A 16,462-nucleotide genomic window follows, 5' to 3' on the forward strand; every position below is an offset into this window, starting at 1 on the left:
GTTCTGCCGTCTGCCCTGGGCTCAGGCTTCCTCATTGCTGCAGCAGCCTCCACGTGACTCTCCCCCTCTCTCCAGTTTTTCCCCTGGAATCCACCTTCCTGCTGGAATGTCCTCACCAGGAGAGAATGGCTCTACCTTCCAGTGTCTAGGGCGACACCGCTGTTCTCCATGAGTCCGTGGCACCAAGCAGCCTGTAGCAGAACCCGGCTTAGTTAAGGAGGTGTTGCCAGCACATCTGGCTTCATAGTCCCTCTGTGGCAGTTAGTTATAAATTACACACTGTCCTAAAGTTGGTGACCACCAGGGATGACCCTTCATTTGGTTCTTGACCTACTCTGGGCTGGCAGTTTAGGTTGGGCTGTTCTGGTTGGTTTCCACCTGAGCGTGTTCAGGTGTGTGTGTGGCCACCCCAGCACTGCTGACCTTTTGGGCTGGACATCTTGTTGTTGTGGGGGTGACTCATGCATGGTTGGGTATTTGCCAGCATCTTTGTCTTCCACTTGCTGGATTCCAGTAGCACTCTCCCACCCTCCTGTCACCACGGGCCAACGAGGTCTCCAGCCTTTGCCCAGCATTCCCTGAGTAGGGGGCAGTTGGTTCCATTGGGTAGCAGTGGCTGAACTTAGTAGAAACTTCTCACCTCTTGGGGTCTTCTCTGCCACATCTCACGTGGAGGAGAAAATGGTTAACTGCCGGAGGAGGATGTTGACGGTTTTTCTATCTACTACCCAAAAAACTCATCTTCTTAATAAACAAACAAGAGCCAATACTCTCTTTCTGTGAGAGGGGGCGTGAGGGTCTGATCACACCAGCTCTGGCCTCTTACAGCAACTCACCCAGCTCTCCTTTATTTATAGACAGACAGGTCAAGGGGGCCAGGACTGGGAGGAGCTTCTTCTGTGATGGACAGGATAGGGAGGAGTCAGAAGTCATTCTTTAGGCAGAAAATTCCAGGAGACAGGGAACCACTTCCATGGAGATCACATGATTCCCAGCAGTTCCTAGAAGCCAGGTCTCTGAGTCCCAGGGCTCAAACTAGTCTGCTTCTGCTAAATAAGGATGGCTTCCCACATCTCCCTGCTTTTAATAGTTTAAAGTTTAAAAGTTTAAAGTACAAATAATAGGCAGTTACATTGAGGCTCCGGATCTTTGTTCTGAGAGCATTCCGAGGTCCCGGCTACTTGTGGGAGTGCTGCTTCGAGATCCTGGCTCTTGGTTCTGAGTGTATGGTAAGCTATTATCACAGTACAGAAAGAATTAGTAGCAAACATATTCCAATACCATTCGATTTAGGAAACATCTGATCAACCAGGAATGTAGAGTTCATGAGATAAATTCTATCTTTTGAATATCCTGGATGTAGTGATGCAATTTCACAAGATCCAGGCTATTATTATTGCTGTGTCAAATGTCCATTAGATGATTCTTAATTATCTCTTAGTTCCATTGGGAAATATGATATTTAGTTGTAACAACATACATGCTTACAATCATTATGTTATTTAATCCTTTGTTTAAATTTGAGAACAAAAGACTCATTATTGATATTTGAAATAGTAGCTGTTAAAGCATTTAATTTGATCTCAATCATTCTTTTAATACTTAACTTTCAGGGGCCGTACCATCTTAACAGAAGGAACCATGGCCCTAGATATAATGAATGTGGGAATAGATAGAAACCTAAAAGAATACATTAAAATATATAGGAACCAAATTATCATCAAGGAAATCACTGTTAGAATATCAATATGAGTTATTCATCTTTCTATTGTAATATCAATTTGTTTGTTAGATTCTAATTCGGTCTTTATTACTTGGTTACTAGCAGTGTAAAGTAACATTCAAACAATAGGGGATAGTCCCAATTACATGGAATTTCAAAAATCAGAATGATTGTATATTTAATTTTATTTTGTATACTGAAAATATTTTTGAACAATGCAATTATTTGCCTAGTTCCTTAGATGTTTCTTTTTTTCCCCTTAGATCTTTCATAGCATTAAAAATTTAGATTAAACATGGTTGCTTGTAAATTCTTTTTAAGAAGTAAATTAAAACATTTAGTGGTGATGTTGCCACATTAGGCTTTGAATCTTCTAGAGGAAAATATTTTGATATAACTGCCTTTCATCAACTTTTTTAAGGTCCTTTCAAAAACATATCCACCACCTTTAGAGATGAGATGTAGTATTGGTAAGACATTTGTATATTTTATTCATTCCGGAAAGGCGCCAGATTCTATCACGGAACAATTAAAGCAATAAGATATTGGTGGATATTTCATAGAGTTTATATGAGAAAGTCCCATTCTAATAAGTGTTTGAACATACAATTCTAAGGTTCAAGGGCCAATTGACTGGCCTAGGTATTCTTTATGCTGTCTTTTTCTCAAGGTTACATCTAGACAGCCAGAGTCTATCATGGGACCAGCATACAGATAAGTTTCCATTGCAGCCAGCATAGTCAAATCCAGTCACATGGATGGGCGTAATGTGAGCATCTGCAAAACCTCCCATCATATGAATATCATCAGTAAATTCTGGGATTGATTCTCCAGTCTAAATCGTTGGATGTATTGAAGGTGGATCAGGGAAATGGGCCCAACAGAGTTCCCATATATTTCACTTACCAGAGAACTCAAAGAGCTGCATATAAATATTGTGGCTGGAGATTTAAGACCTCCTTATTGTAAAACCTGGTGCATTCTATTGCCCCATGTGTCACTCAGCAGCAGTGAAACTCCCAATATCATAATTTTCCGACAATATTTTTTGAAATTAAGTAGATTTACATAGGGATCTGTTTTCCCCTTTTTATTTATTTTAAATTGTAGAAAAAGATTGCTATAAACTGAAGCATTATTAACCTTGAATTGTAGACAATGACCTAGCATTGTACAAGTATTTAAACCCTAAGAAGTGACTTAAGAAATATTTCTATTGGGCCAGGAAGATTAATAAAAGTTACCTATTATTAAAGTCAGTGTTGTTGCATTGAAAAGGGTCTTACAATGAAAGATGGCCCAGTGTTCACCAAATATAGGATTTGATTTTGCCTCTAATAGTGTACTGAGTTACAAAGCTATAAAATGCAGTCAGTACAGACATTGAAAATTAGTCTATGACACATGTGTTCTATAGGTAATGGCCTTATTATTCTAAATTAACATAAGCTATTACATTAGACTTGGTAGTATCTGTCAGGATAGTGATTCAATAAATCATTTACAAATCTTAGAATTTATGTTATTATTGATCTAGCAATTGTATTTTAAGGAATCTATGGAAAGATAATCTTTATGTATAAAGATACAGTTATATGAATATCTTTAGTAATCTTGTTTTTAAAGTAGTAAAAATAATCTAAATGTCCAACGTAGGGTTTTGGATAAATGAACTAAATGACAAAAATCTGGCATGAAAAGTAATGTTGTTAAAGAATACTAATTATGTGCAATCTAAAACAGTGTTATAAACTTTAAAATGAACAATATAATTCTGTATGTACTAAATATGTATATCTCTGAGCTTATGTACGGAAAGCAGTTTAGAAGATTTAGTAAATGCTTATAATAGTTGTCAGAAGCTCAAAAGAAAAAAATTTTTAATGCTTACTTAATTTTTCCTAAGTGAGTCTCTTGACAAAATCTGGGGAAGGAATCTTAATCCTGAAACCATCTTTAACCTGTTTATCTGAATATCATTTTATAGAACTTCCATCTAAAATTCTTTGGATTAATATAGATTAAGTAGCATAATACCACATCTGAAACATGAAACAGGCAAGCCAAGAGAAGGTGTCAGATACTTCCAGATCCCATATTGTCAGACTTTAAGCCAGTATTTCCTGAATGTCTTCTAAAAATATAGCTAAGTTTACTTCTTAGTGTAGCCTGTGATATAAAAAGTGTATAACACTTATTTAATTTTAAAATATTAAATGATATAATTAATTTTTTAATGAATTTGTTATTATTACATAAGTTTGCAAGAGAGCATTATTGAAAAAACTTTATTTTGGGGAACATCAGCTTAATAAAATGTTTCTTTAAATCCAATATTTTAAAGACTTCTTTATCTGGAAAACAAGAATATAATTAACATAATAAGTCAGTACTAATTACCATGGTTAATTAAAATATAGCCATTGATGTTTTTATATTAATCAAATTTGGTTTTTAAAGAGAAATTTGAAATTTGGAATACAAGGTGGTATTTTAAGATAAGTTATTAAACCACATGTATAAGCCATAATGTCTTTGAAATTAGCTTTTTAAAAATAATAATAGAAATTCAACAAGCATGAGAAATTATTTTATTAGAATGAGAAATTAATGTCTTAAGTATATTTTTTTCTTCTGTCCTTTAGTTAGAAGGTTCAATTAATAAGGGTTTGTGAAAAGGTCTCATCTATATTTGCAAACAGCCTTTATGATAGAGACAATAGAATTTAAAGAATAAAAAACTTCCAATAACCTTAGCTTATTGTGTTAATTATATTTAATTATATATAGTCAATTATATATAGTCAATTATATATAGCCTATTTAATTATATGTAAAGCCTTTGAAAATGATTTTATACAAATTTTGTTTTAATTTACTCAACATGTTATAGTCTTCTATTTTATCAGGTGAAAAAAATGTTTTTAGACATTTACATATCACACCTGATAGTTTAAGTGCTAGTATCTTGATTCTCAATGAGAACATAGAGAGTAAAGGAATTTTAGACCTTCTTTATATTAACCAAATTACAAATATGTCTAATGTTTAAATATATTTTAGTTAAGAGTATCTGATGTTTTCATATTTAGCATGAAAGACCCTCAGACCCCCTGTCCAAGGAAGAACTCACGTGATCCCTGGCTGCAAAAGCAAGAGGCAGTTTATTGATTACACAGGCGCCTGCGGGTGCTCAGTAAAACCTCAGCCGGAGCTTCGGTGAACTGGCACACCGGGCTTTGGGGTACAGGTTTTTTATAGGGTAAAGGGGCAGGTTTCGCGCGCACGGTAAGCAACAGATTTCTTATTGGTTATTTTGAATCCAGCATTTAGACATTCTTGGAGAAGCCATAAATTTACTTTAACTGGAGAGGGGGATGAAAGATAGAGACACAGGCGGAGACACAGGCTTCCCCAAATTGCCCGCAGCCTCGCACTCCCGCACCTGCATAAACACAGGCTTTCCCTAATTGCCCGCAGCACGGGTCGTAAAAAATGGTAAAGAATGTATAAACACAGACTTCTCTCATTTTATCTGTGAAGGCCCGAGAAGGAACCTTGTTAAGGATAACCTTCCTGGGGGGGGTCAGAGCGGCTCAGAACTTAGGATAACACGCTTCACAAGCCATAATTTTACTTTGCCATTTACAGTCCTTCGTTATCTCATCCTATTTACTCTGTCCTTGGTCAGGAATCTGGTATCAGAAGTTTTACAGGACAGTTTTATAGTTCCTGCTTATCAGCTCCTGTTAGTTCAGACATGCTCTGACTTTCCCAATTATCCTGCCTCTTTCTTAGCTAAATCTTCAGATAAATTCCTTTAACATGCCCCGTTAATAATTTTTCTTTTTCTCTTAAAATAGGCCTGAGCTGGTGGGACAGGGGTCTTTTCATTCCCCCCTTTTTCTTTATCATGGATAGAATCTTATATCCATTTGTCCATCCTGCCTCGGTTATCAGTTTGCTTAATCATTTGGTACTGTTGAATAAGGACCATAGTTTGGATTGTTTAAAGGGAATAATACAGACTTCTCCCGGCAGGGAGAAGGGGGCCATGGCTGATATTCCAAAAGTCCCAAGAAGTGAGCGCACCCCACATCTTTCATAGGTTAAAGTCTCTTTTGTTCTTCAGTTCTCTCCCCCCTTACCTTTCTCTCCTTCCTGCCTACTTGACTAGGCCTGGTTTTGCATTAAGTGAGAAACCATGGGCAGGGGGAGGGTCAAGGTGATTCAGGCAGGTAAGGGCCCAGGGGGCATTAATTAGCATCTCCTTGCTTGCAGTCCTTGATAAAGGCAGGTAAATTTGGTCATCAATGGGCTCCGGAGATCCTTGACATTCCATTCTTCCAGGGGCAGTCTCCAACTTCCAAAGGCAGATGGCTTTATGGCCTCCATTTCCTCGAATTGACCGATTTCTTATTTCTACACTAACTACCTGTCCTTAATTCTGGCTTCATTCCCCCCTTTAGCTATAGGAACTCCCAACTGCTTTAAGGAAAAGGGGGCGTCGGTCGTTCTGGCTGCTTCGAAGCTGAAAGGGGGCAGTGAGGGGCAAGCAGTTTGGAGTTTCTTTTAAAAATCGGGTCAATCGAGGGGTCCAAGGTAGAAGTCTGGTTGGGGAAGAGCAGGTTGTAAAGTCATCTGGGGGTGGGTGCTTCTATGATAGAAGAACAAAAAGACATGAGTACTGAAATGAAATTAGTACAAAGTAAATGTTGCAGTATCTGGAGCATGCCACTGAGTATCACGAAAATGACAGAAGTCAATCTCTCACCAGGAGGTGGAAGAACTGAGAAATTGTTCCCATAACTAGACCTAGCAAAGGCTGGAAAGGACAAGGCCTTTATTTGGGAACTTTAACATTGTCCAGGTTATCAGGAATGTAAACACAACATGTAACTCTTAATGTCATAGATATCCCAAAAAATATAAAGCTACTTAAGTCATCTGATTTTGTAAAATATCCCTTTATTGGTATAACCTGTGTTTAGTAGAGAGCTCTATACTTCTGTTACTTAGGGCTAGGTAATCATACAAGCAAACATAGATTAAGTCTACCTGTGTAGCTTAGGAAGGTCTGCAGGCCTTAACTGACTAAAAACTTCTGACTCTGGCAGTTTCTCTTGATAGTTATCAGGCACATTTGCTGAAGAATCTTTCTTTCATTTGTAGCTTCCAGTTTTTATTCTAGTGGACTAACACAAGTGTACATCTTAAGTTACATTTAACTGTTATTTAAATGCCCAAGAATGGTTATATTTTGGTTTTAACTGTTTTGCTGGGTGTCTAACATCAAGTTGGTCAAATTGACCTGGTTCCTGTCTTTGTTAAGGAGTCAGCTGATTTCCCACAGGGGCCACTCGTAGAGAACTGAAGAGCAGCTTCTTAGCTCCACCAGTGCCATTGGTTAGGTAGGGTCTCCTTGATGAGGTGACTTCCTTTGGAAGCATTAAGGGGTGTCTCCCTTTTTCCATGACCCTCCTCTGCAGCAGATGCACTGAGTGATTCTCATCCTCTAGTCTCAACAATCTCCTTGATCAGGAGGTTGTGTGACCCAGAGTTGCAGCGCTCCTTAGAGAAGTCCTCTTATTCCCTGGGTTCAGGCTGACTGAGGGCAAAAGATCCAAATACTGGTCTATCTTGCCTTCTGTATTTAATTCCAATCTCTAAGTTTGATCTTAATCATCCAGCAAGCCAGTTTCACCAGTCATAAAGTAAGAGTACTGGGCTTTAACTTTAATGTCCATAACTTTACAGTCATTTACACTTTTATCTAACTGGAGTCTGCATTAGTTCTGGAAGTTACCACTATCTGTTCTGATATCTGTTACCACTATCTGTTAGGTGATGGCTTATTATCACAAGTTACCTAGGTTGCATGTTCTTGAAGCAGCTACTTCCGCAAAACATTAACAGGTAACAGTTTTACAAAATGAAATTAGCAAGAGTAAAAATATATTCTGCTTGTATAATAGCTATCTTGAATTTTGACTGAGAACCACATTATATTTCCTATTTGAGATCATAGTAATTTTACAACAAAAAAAAACCAATCTTTTGATTATAACTTTAAATAAGCTGAAGTCTGACTTATCTTGGAGTCACTCTAACATGCAGTAAGGTGGGAGGCAGAGCCTTATCTCAGGTAAGGCATGGCTCTTTACAGACCTTAAGTGTTCTAATCCTACAACTAATTTTTGCCCCTTTTGCCATGACCAGCATGACCAAATTTTCAAGTTCAGTGAGGGTCAAAGGAGTATTAGAAAATAAAGGTTTATAAACACAGATTTTGAAGATTAAGCTGAGATCAGATGGAGCTCTATTCTCTGATGGAAATGCAGACCTAAAGAGTTATGTTAGCAATCTTTATACATGTCTTATTATTTTAGAGACTATGTAAGCATTATTCTTTGTTTTAGGAGAGTTACAGAGACTAGACCATCTATGCAACTTTTTCCCACAACTGCAAAGTGCAATGTTAGGAACTCTGTGTAGCTCTCAAATAAGTCCACTGTCCAAAGTTACTGTAAGGTGGGCAGGAACTAGAGAAGGGAACTGATGAAACACTGGTTATCTAGCATAACAATTTCTTTCTGCCCAAGAGCTGTGTGCCTGATATCAATGTAAGAGCTGATAGGACTCCTGTACAGAGCCTCCCCAGGGAGGTTACTGCCACAGCAGTTAGGCATCTTGTGCTCCTACACAGGAACACTTCCAGGCACCAGGCATGCTACAGTCATGAAGTCAGGGACCCCAATCTCAGTCATTGTTGTCCCATTTTTGCTATAATGCATTATACTCTTTCTTAAATGTCAATTTAAGAAGTTTATATATATTGATTTCTAGGTCCATATGAACATTAGTTAACACAGTCTAACATTATATCCAAAACAGGAATCAATCAAAGAAAGGCTGAGAGAGCTTTTAGCTTTTCTTTTGTGTAGCAAAATGCTTTTACCTTTTACAATATGAACCTTTAAACAAATCAGGCTGTCACTAACTCTTAGATATACATTTACATTTAAATTTGAAGTTCTTTATCTCAGTGTAAAAAGTAACAAATTTTACATATACCTTACTGATAATATGTCCCATAATAGAACATTAAATGATAGAAATAAATCCCCAATTAAAATTTACTCTTTATAAGTTTAAGATTACCATTACAGACAAGTTTATCTGGAGAATAGCAGGTTGATAAATTCCTTGCTTTAAAAACTTGTATACCTGGAAAATATGAACACATTTAATATACAACTAGAAACCATTTCACAATTACCTTGACACTTTTTTCTTACCAAATTTAGTTTTTTTAAGAAAAATGTAGACTCTGTAACACAGTACAATACTTTAACAGTTGTTTAACCATAATTGTATACACCCCAATTTTTAAGACTAATTGTTCTAAAGAATAAAACTTAATAGACACAAAGTTAAGAGTAAATTAGTGTTTCTAAGAAATCCTTGCCATTTTACCATGTAGATTAAACTTTGGTTTATATCAGAACATTAGTATTTCACCTTAGGAAAAACCTTTAATAGCTTTAGCTGTCTCACATACACACAACCAACTTAGTTACACACAGACTTGTTGAAACTTGCCCTTTACTTACACACAGACTTTCTTAGCACTTACTTAGACCCTCATGTATTCCATCACACAGGCACTTTCTTACCCAGAAACATTTTCTTTTTCTTTTTCTTTTAATATATTTTCAAACCCAGAACCTTTTATTCTTTCTTTCCTACCTGTTGACCCCTTTTTGTTCACATTCTGAAACAACTCTTATGAAATTTCTGAATTTAGATAAATTGCTCTATTTTAATAAGATTAAATATTTTGTTGTTTATAGTACTCTAATTGAAACACAGTTGAAACTTTGGGACCCTTTGTATATAGAATTCCACTTGTTAGGACATAACTCTTAGTAACCTTGTTTCTAGTTTAGTGATGACACAAAGCAAGTTTAAACCCTTTTATTTACCAACCTATGAAAACACCAATAATGTTTAAGTATGATACCCCATGGAATTTGAGGAGTTAAAAGTACTTGATGTTATTTAACAATGAGCATTTTAACTTTGCAAATTAATCAGATGTCACCAACATACACATTTGAGTAGTCCCATACATGTTAACTCTAATTCACTTATTCTGTAAAAAACAAGAAAGCAGGCAAGTGTCCTGAACAGTATTTGCTGTCTCTTTCCTGTTGAAGAAAAGTCCTAGGAACAATTGATACTAGACATTTTATTAACATCAATATTTTATTAGCTTGACCACCTAGAGACTTGTGAGTTATTTTCAAAGACATTTTACTTTCATTAGTTTACCCAATTTGAATTGAACCTTTAAATCACGTGAATTAAAAGTATTTGGATCCATTTAAAAAAATTTAATTTTTATGCGCGCTTATATTTAACACAAAACTAAAGGCCTTGTAATATTCATCTCCATTGCAATGTAGCAGATGTTTAAAAATAACTCGAGTTGGATAAAAAGAACTGATCAAAAATCATTAACCTAGGTCTGTAGGATCAAAATTGTGAGCTCAAAGATACAGCATTAAAGAAAAACAGAACAAAACAAGAATCCTAGAGAATAAGTTAGTTCTGTGTACAGCCCAGAAGTTTAAAACGGACACCTTTTTTTTTCTTTTCTTCAGGTTACCCCCCCCCCCCTTCCCGCTGAGACTGCTGCAGTTTACATTCCAATGCAGGCTTTGGCAAGGCCAGGCAGAGGGGAGGGGGGGATCACCCAGGACTTTTTAACCCTTTTTTTCCTGGTTGAGAAATCAGGTTAGGTTTGAATGCAGAAAATAACAAAACATCATTTCTCACTACTTTTGAGGAATGGAGCTGCTGAGCTCTCTGCCTAGGGGGATTGGAGTAAACAAATCTCTCAGGAACAAGGAGGAGGACTGTAAAAGTACCCTGCAATGAGTATCCCTAAGCCTAAGATCGGATTAACACAATGAAGAATTTAATAGAAGGCAAGAGTAAAGACCATATAGTACAATACACAAACAGACAGACACGTAGCACGCTAAATCAAAAATTGGCTAGCTGGTACTTTGTCAATAAAAACAAACAATTTCCAATTATATCAAAGAGTTGCCCAGGCGCAACACAATGCCCAAATGGGGCCAAGAGTTAACCAGAAGCGACAAGTCGCCAGAATGCAGCACAAAAGCTGCTCAGATGTGAGAGTCACTCAAATGCGACAGAGTCGCAAAGACCCTTCTTTGGGCCAGCCTACGTTGAAGGTTGGCCATTCAGAGTGCAGAGGGTTACCCACTTTTTCTTTTTGACCTCGACCGACAAGTTGCCGGCACAGTTCCGGACGTCTTGCCAATGGTCGAGGGTGAGACTCAGGGGGGTTACCATGGATTGCCCCATCTTTGTTCCTAGATGTAAAAAGGAGCTGACGAAAAGTACACAACAAGACACAAGACAAAGACGAAACCACAAGAGACAAACGCTGCGCGCTTTCGGCACAAACCGAAAGTATTCAAAACCAAAGGTATTCAAATTCAAAACGCTTTCGGCTTCGGCAAGACCCGAAAGTATCCAAAACCAGAGGTATTTAAATTCAAAACGCTTTCGGCACAACCCGAAAGCATTCAAAACCAAAGGTATTCAAATTCAGAACGCTTTCAGCACAAACCAAAAGTATTCAAAACCAAAAGTATTCAAAACCAAAAGTATTCAAAAGCGAAAGCATTCAAAGGTTTAAACCCCTGGGACATCTCCCAGGGTAGCAGGGGAGAAGTCAGAGTCCGTCAACTCCCTCTCAGACCGCCCAAACTACAAATGGAACACGCGTGCCCCTACAAAGTACAATCGCTGCGCTTCAGAACGAACAAGACAAAGCAACTACACAAGACAGACAAAGACAGACAATAACTCCCTGCTGGCCAGCTTAACTTACCTCCCAGAGTATTTGGCTGTTCCTCGGGCAGGGGTTCGGGGTGTCGAGGGGAAATCTCGGTGGGACCTCCAAATGAAAGACCCTCAGACCCCCTGTCCAAGGAAGAACTCATGTGATCCCTGGCTGCAAAAGCAAGAGGCAGTTTATTGATTACACAGGCGCCTGCGGGTGCTCAGTAAAACCTCAGCCGGAGCTTCGGTGAACTGGCACACCGGGCTTTGGGGTACAGGTTTTTATAGGGTAAAGGGGCAGGTTTCGCGCGCACGGTAAGCAACAGATTTCTTATTGGTTATTTTGAATCCAGCATTTAGACATTCTTGGAGAAGCCATAAATTTACTTTAACTGGAGAGGGGGATGAAAGATAGAGACACAGGCGGAGACACAGGCTTCCCCAAATTGCCCGCAGCCTCGCACTCCCGCACCTGCATAAACACAGGCTTTCCCTAATTGCCCGCAGCACGGGTCGTAAAAAATGGTAAAGAATGTATAAACACAGACTTCTCTCATTTTATCTGTGAAGGCCCGAGAAGGAACCTTGTTAAGGATAACCTTCCTGGGGGGGTCAGAGCGGCTCAGAACTTAGGATAACACGCTTCACAAGCCATAATTTTACTTTGCCATTTACAGTCCTTCGTTATCTCATCCTATTTACTCTGTCCTTGGTCAGGAATCTGGTATCAGAAGTTTTACAGGACAGTTTTATAGTTCCTGCTTATCAGCTCCTGTTAGTTCAGACATGCTCTGACTTTCCCAATTATCCTGCCTCTTTCTTAGCTAAATCTTCAGATAAATTCCTTTAACATGCCCCGTTAATAATTTTTCTTTTTCTCTTAAAATAGGCCTGAGCTGGTGGGACAGGGGTCTTTTCAAGCATATGATGCTCCACTTGATGATCTCTTAGCATCCCATCCTTGTAAACCAATTAAGTATCTCCTGTAACAAAAGCTTAAATAGTTAATTTTATTTACCTCATATTAAATTTATTTATTCTTAATCGTAAATTCAAGACACCAAACATAAATAATAACATTAATAATTTCTTTCCTGTTTAAAAATTATTAGAAACAAGGAATATAGATCTTAAATATTATAGAATTTAGTAATTTTATTATTTATTTGACCACCTGGAAAATTAATTAAGAAGTCTTTTTACCTGGAAAAATGTGAGTTAATAAGTATAAAGAAGACTTTTTTATTTTTAGTTGTTTACCCAATATAAATTAAGTCTCTTTAATTCACATGACTTAAAATTATATGGATCCATTTTTATTTTAATTTTAAAATGTGAGCATGCTCGTTGAATTGTAAGTAAATTTGTAATATTTATAGATCGGTTAAAAAAAGGGAAGTTTTTATAATCTATTGTAAGTGAAGGTACATAGCAATGAACAAACATGCATCAAACATTGATTTAATTTGCCTAAGAATTTAGGATATAAAAAGAAAAACTCCAAAATATTTCAGGTTGTTGGCTTTTGTCCTGATGATTGTTATTTACCTTTAAAATCATCCCTAAAAAGCAAAAGATTAATCCAGCAGAAAGCACAATCAGAACATCTTTTATCAAATTCAGAAAATCTTCTTTCCCTTTTATTTTTTTTCCTTGGGTCTGAATGGTTTCCTAGTCAGCATGCAGGCTTCTCCATTTACATTTCAATGTAAACCATCACTGAGACCTGTACGGAACTAAAAGAAAGATTAGTGGTTCCAGCAAAAAATGCTGAGGGTATTTTAACGATTTCTTATTTTTAGAACAGGTTTGGATGTCAAAAAAAATTATGAGACCTTATTTTCTATTACTTTTGAGAATGAAGCTACTATGTTCCTTGGTGTAGAGTTTTTTTTTTTTTTTTCCTAGAGGCTGTAAAGAGGCTTAGCTAATTCCCCATACCCAGGAATCCAAGGCCTGCACTCCCCAGTTATCCCTAGGAAGCCTCTGAAATGCCTTGATATTTCTGGTGTAGTAGCACATAAAGGATGTCATCTACACATTGGAGAACAATTACAAATATTTTATCTCTGGATTTTGTTAAGTCTTCAGCTAGGGTTTGTCCGAACAGGTGAGGGCTTTCTCCAAATTCTTGAGGCAACACTGTCCAGGTTAGTTGTTACAAAGTCTGGAAAATTTTCCTCTGGCTCCTGCTGAATTTGGCTGGGGTCTAGAGTTCCACCCGCCCGCTCCTGGCAGGTAATTCTCTCCATGCTCTTTGTACTTATTGGAGCATAAGTTTGTAAATCATAAGTCAGTTGTTGTCTCAAATCAGCAAATTGTCTTGATCTGGTAAGCATATTCAAGGTAATCTGAACTCATTCAATTTATTAATTTCCACCTGATCTGAACAATATCCAATTGCATTTCCATATTAAGTACTTGCCTTAAGGCAGGAGCTAGCTAATAAGAGCCAATCCTTAGGTGGCAAACCCTCATTACATATGAATTGTAAGACACTTAGTACGAATGGCATGTTCACACCATACACTGAGCATACAGATTTTAATTCCCTTAATGTTGTAAAAGGAATAGGCACATGTGTCACGAGCACGTCGTGACACTTGCGGCCTGTGCTGGATCGGGAACCAGGTAGGAATCAGGTAACACTCACGTAGTCAGTTGTTGGTCCTCAGATGAGATTTTATTGATGCTCGGTTCACAGCAAACAGCAATCAGTCATCGAAGTAACAGCATGCAGTGACTGGGAGCCTCGAGCTGGGGAGCACTATCATGTCACTAGTCAGCGGGACATAGTGACAGACTCTGTCGGTGGAGTAGTGCCCGCTCGCTCCGGATCAGTCTGCAGTTTATATAGTCACATCAAAACAAGTTCACACATTACATAATTTGTTTTTCAAGTCCTAGATTCTGCAAACTCATCTAGTAAATATTTTTACCAGTTTTACCATTAAAACTAATGTAAATTTGGTGTAAACAAACTGCCAAATGTTTTTCTCAGTGACTGCATAGTCGCTATATACCTCACCGCACGTCATTCTACTTATCTTTACACTACACAGCAAACAACATGTTTTTTATAAGTTTCACAAAATGGAGTCAGAAAGCAAAATGGAAGTTGTTCGGTTCACTTCAACAATGTTCCATACAACATGAGTTGTCTTTGTCCCTTTAGAAGTTTGAGAATCATTTTGCTCAAAAATAGGGTATAACCTGAATTTCGTTAATTCCTTCTCTGCCATATTAACCGTGGTAGGAATTTTTGGTCTCCTGATTTCTCTAGAGGCAAGGTGAAGCACTGAAGCAGGACCATTCAAATGTAAATTACAGAGGTCCCATTCTAAGTCCTCCTCCTCTGCATCCGAAGGCCTTCCAGTCCTCTGAATAGAAACTTTGCCCTCACTCTCAGGTGTCCTTCATGCTTGGGGTTAGTTTCTCAATCTTTTTCTTTTTTATCAACCAACAGTTCCCCAGGAGACAGAGTTCCTGGAGGATGAATATTTCTGACTCTTAGATCTAAAGCTCTTCACAGCATTTCAGTCAGGGATTAAATCTCCCCAAGTCCACATATCAACATCTTGGTCCAAATAAAAGCAAGTTTCTATTACAGTTCAAACTAAGCTCCCGTAGCCTGTCATTACGCTTTCAATTCCCATGCTGTTTCTCTCAACAAGAAGCGTGGCCCTGAGGGACTCTGCTGAGCAGAGAGTAGCCATGATCTGTAGACTCCTGTCCTTCCCCCAGGGAGCAGAAACCATGCTGCTTGGAGGGCTGGAAGTCAAGGTGGGACAGACATATTTAACTGGGAGACTCATTGAGGAATTTCCCCTTCTAACTTAGAAATATTCTCTGAATTCCTGATTAGGATGTTTTCTTCCCAGGATTCTAGACTTTTGCATTTATCTCAGACAAGTTAGATCTCAGTCTCATACAGTCACAGAGATGCAGGCAGCCCTGCCTGGTTGAGTCTGCAGTTTTCAAAGCGACCAGGACTCTATTTATATTTCAAGGACTGTAGGAGTTACAATCTTTCCACTGAATTTTCACTCTAAGTACTGAATATAACTGAATAAATTTATTTTGATTTCTCTCTCTGTAGAGAGCGAATTCCCAGGCTTAGGGTCGCACAATTAATTCCCTTTCCTACCTTACTACTAAACTTATTCATACACACCTGTCTCTCACCGGAAAGGGACTGACATCCATACCTTTATTCTTTCTTCTAAAGTCCCCTGGAATAGTTCCGGATCAGGTGCCAAATGTTGGGGTCCTCTCTGACACGTCCCACGTGGAGTAAAAGAGTCAACTGCTGGAGGAGGATGTTGGCAGTTTTTCTATCTATTAACCCCAAAATTTATCTACTCAATGAACACACAAAAGCCAATACTCTTTTTCTGTGAGAGGGGACATGATGGGTCTAACCATACCAGCTCTGGCCTCTTAATGGAGTTGCCCAACTCTCCTCTATTTATAACATAGAGCTAAAGGGGGCAAGGACTGGGAGGAGCTTCTTCTGTGATGGACAGGATAGGGAGGAGTTAGGGAAGCCATTCTCTTGGGGGAAAATTCCAGAAGGAGACAGAGAACCACTCCCACACAGTGCCACATGCTTCCCGGCATTTCCTAGAAGCCAGGCCTCTGCATCCCATGGCTCAACCTAGTCTGATTCTGCTAAACAAGGATGGCTTCCCACACTCATCCTCAACAGCCAATATGGGTACACCTAGCTAGCGGGCAGCTTTCTGTCATGTGATGTTAAAGGGACAGTCTCCTTCCATCTTTTGGTCTTTCTATCCTTAGGACCTTGGGGTTCCAACCCATGAAGGACAGAGAGAGCAGAATTTACACTCACTTCTT

General features: G+C 38.3%; 1 protein-coding gene across 1 annotated transcript in view; it reads left to right on the plus strand.

Annotated features, from left to right (window-relative positions):
- Window positions 1-16,462, plus strand: part of Adgre1 (adhesion G protein-coupled receptor E1) — a 58,110-nt gene that overhangs the window by 11,792 nt on the left and 29,856 nt on the right. The gene's annotated exons all lie outside the window — the stretch shown is intronic.

Source organism: Sciurus carolinensis, chromosome 17, assembly GCF_902686445.1.
Source record: "Sciurus carolinensis chromosome 17, mSciCar1.2, whole genome shotgun sequence".
In the NCBI taxonomy this organism is placed as follows: domain Eukaryota; kingdom Metazoa; phylum Chordata; class Mammalia; order Rodentia; family Sciuridae; genus Sciurus; species Sciurus carolinensis.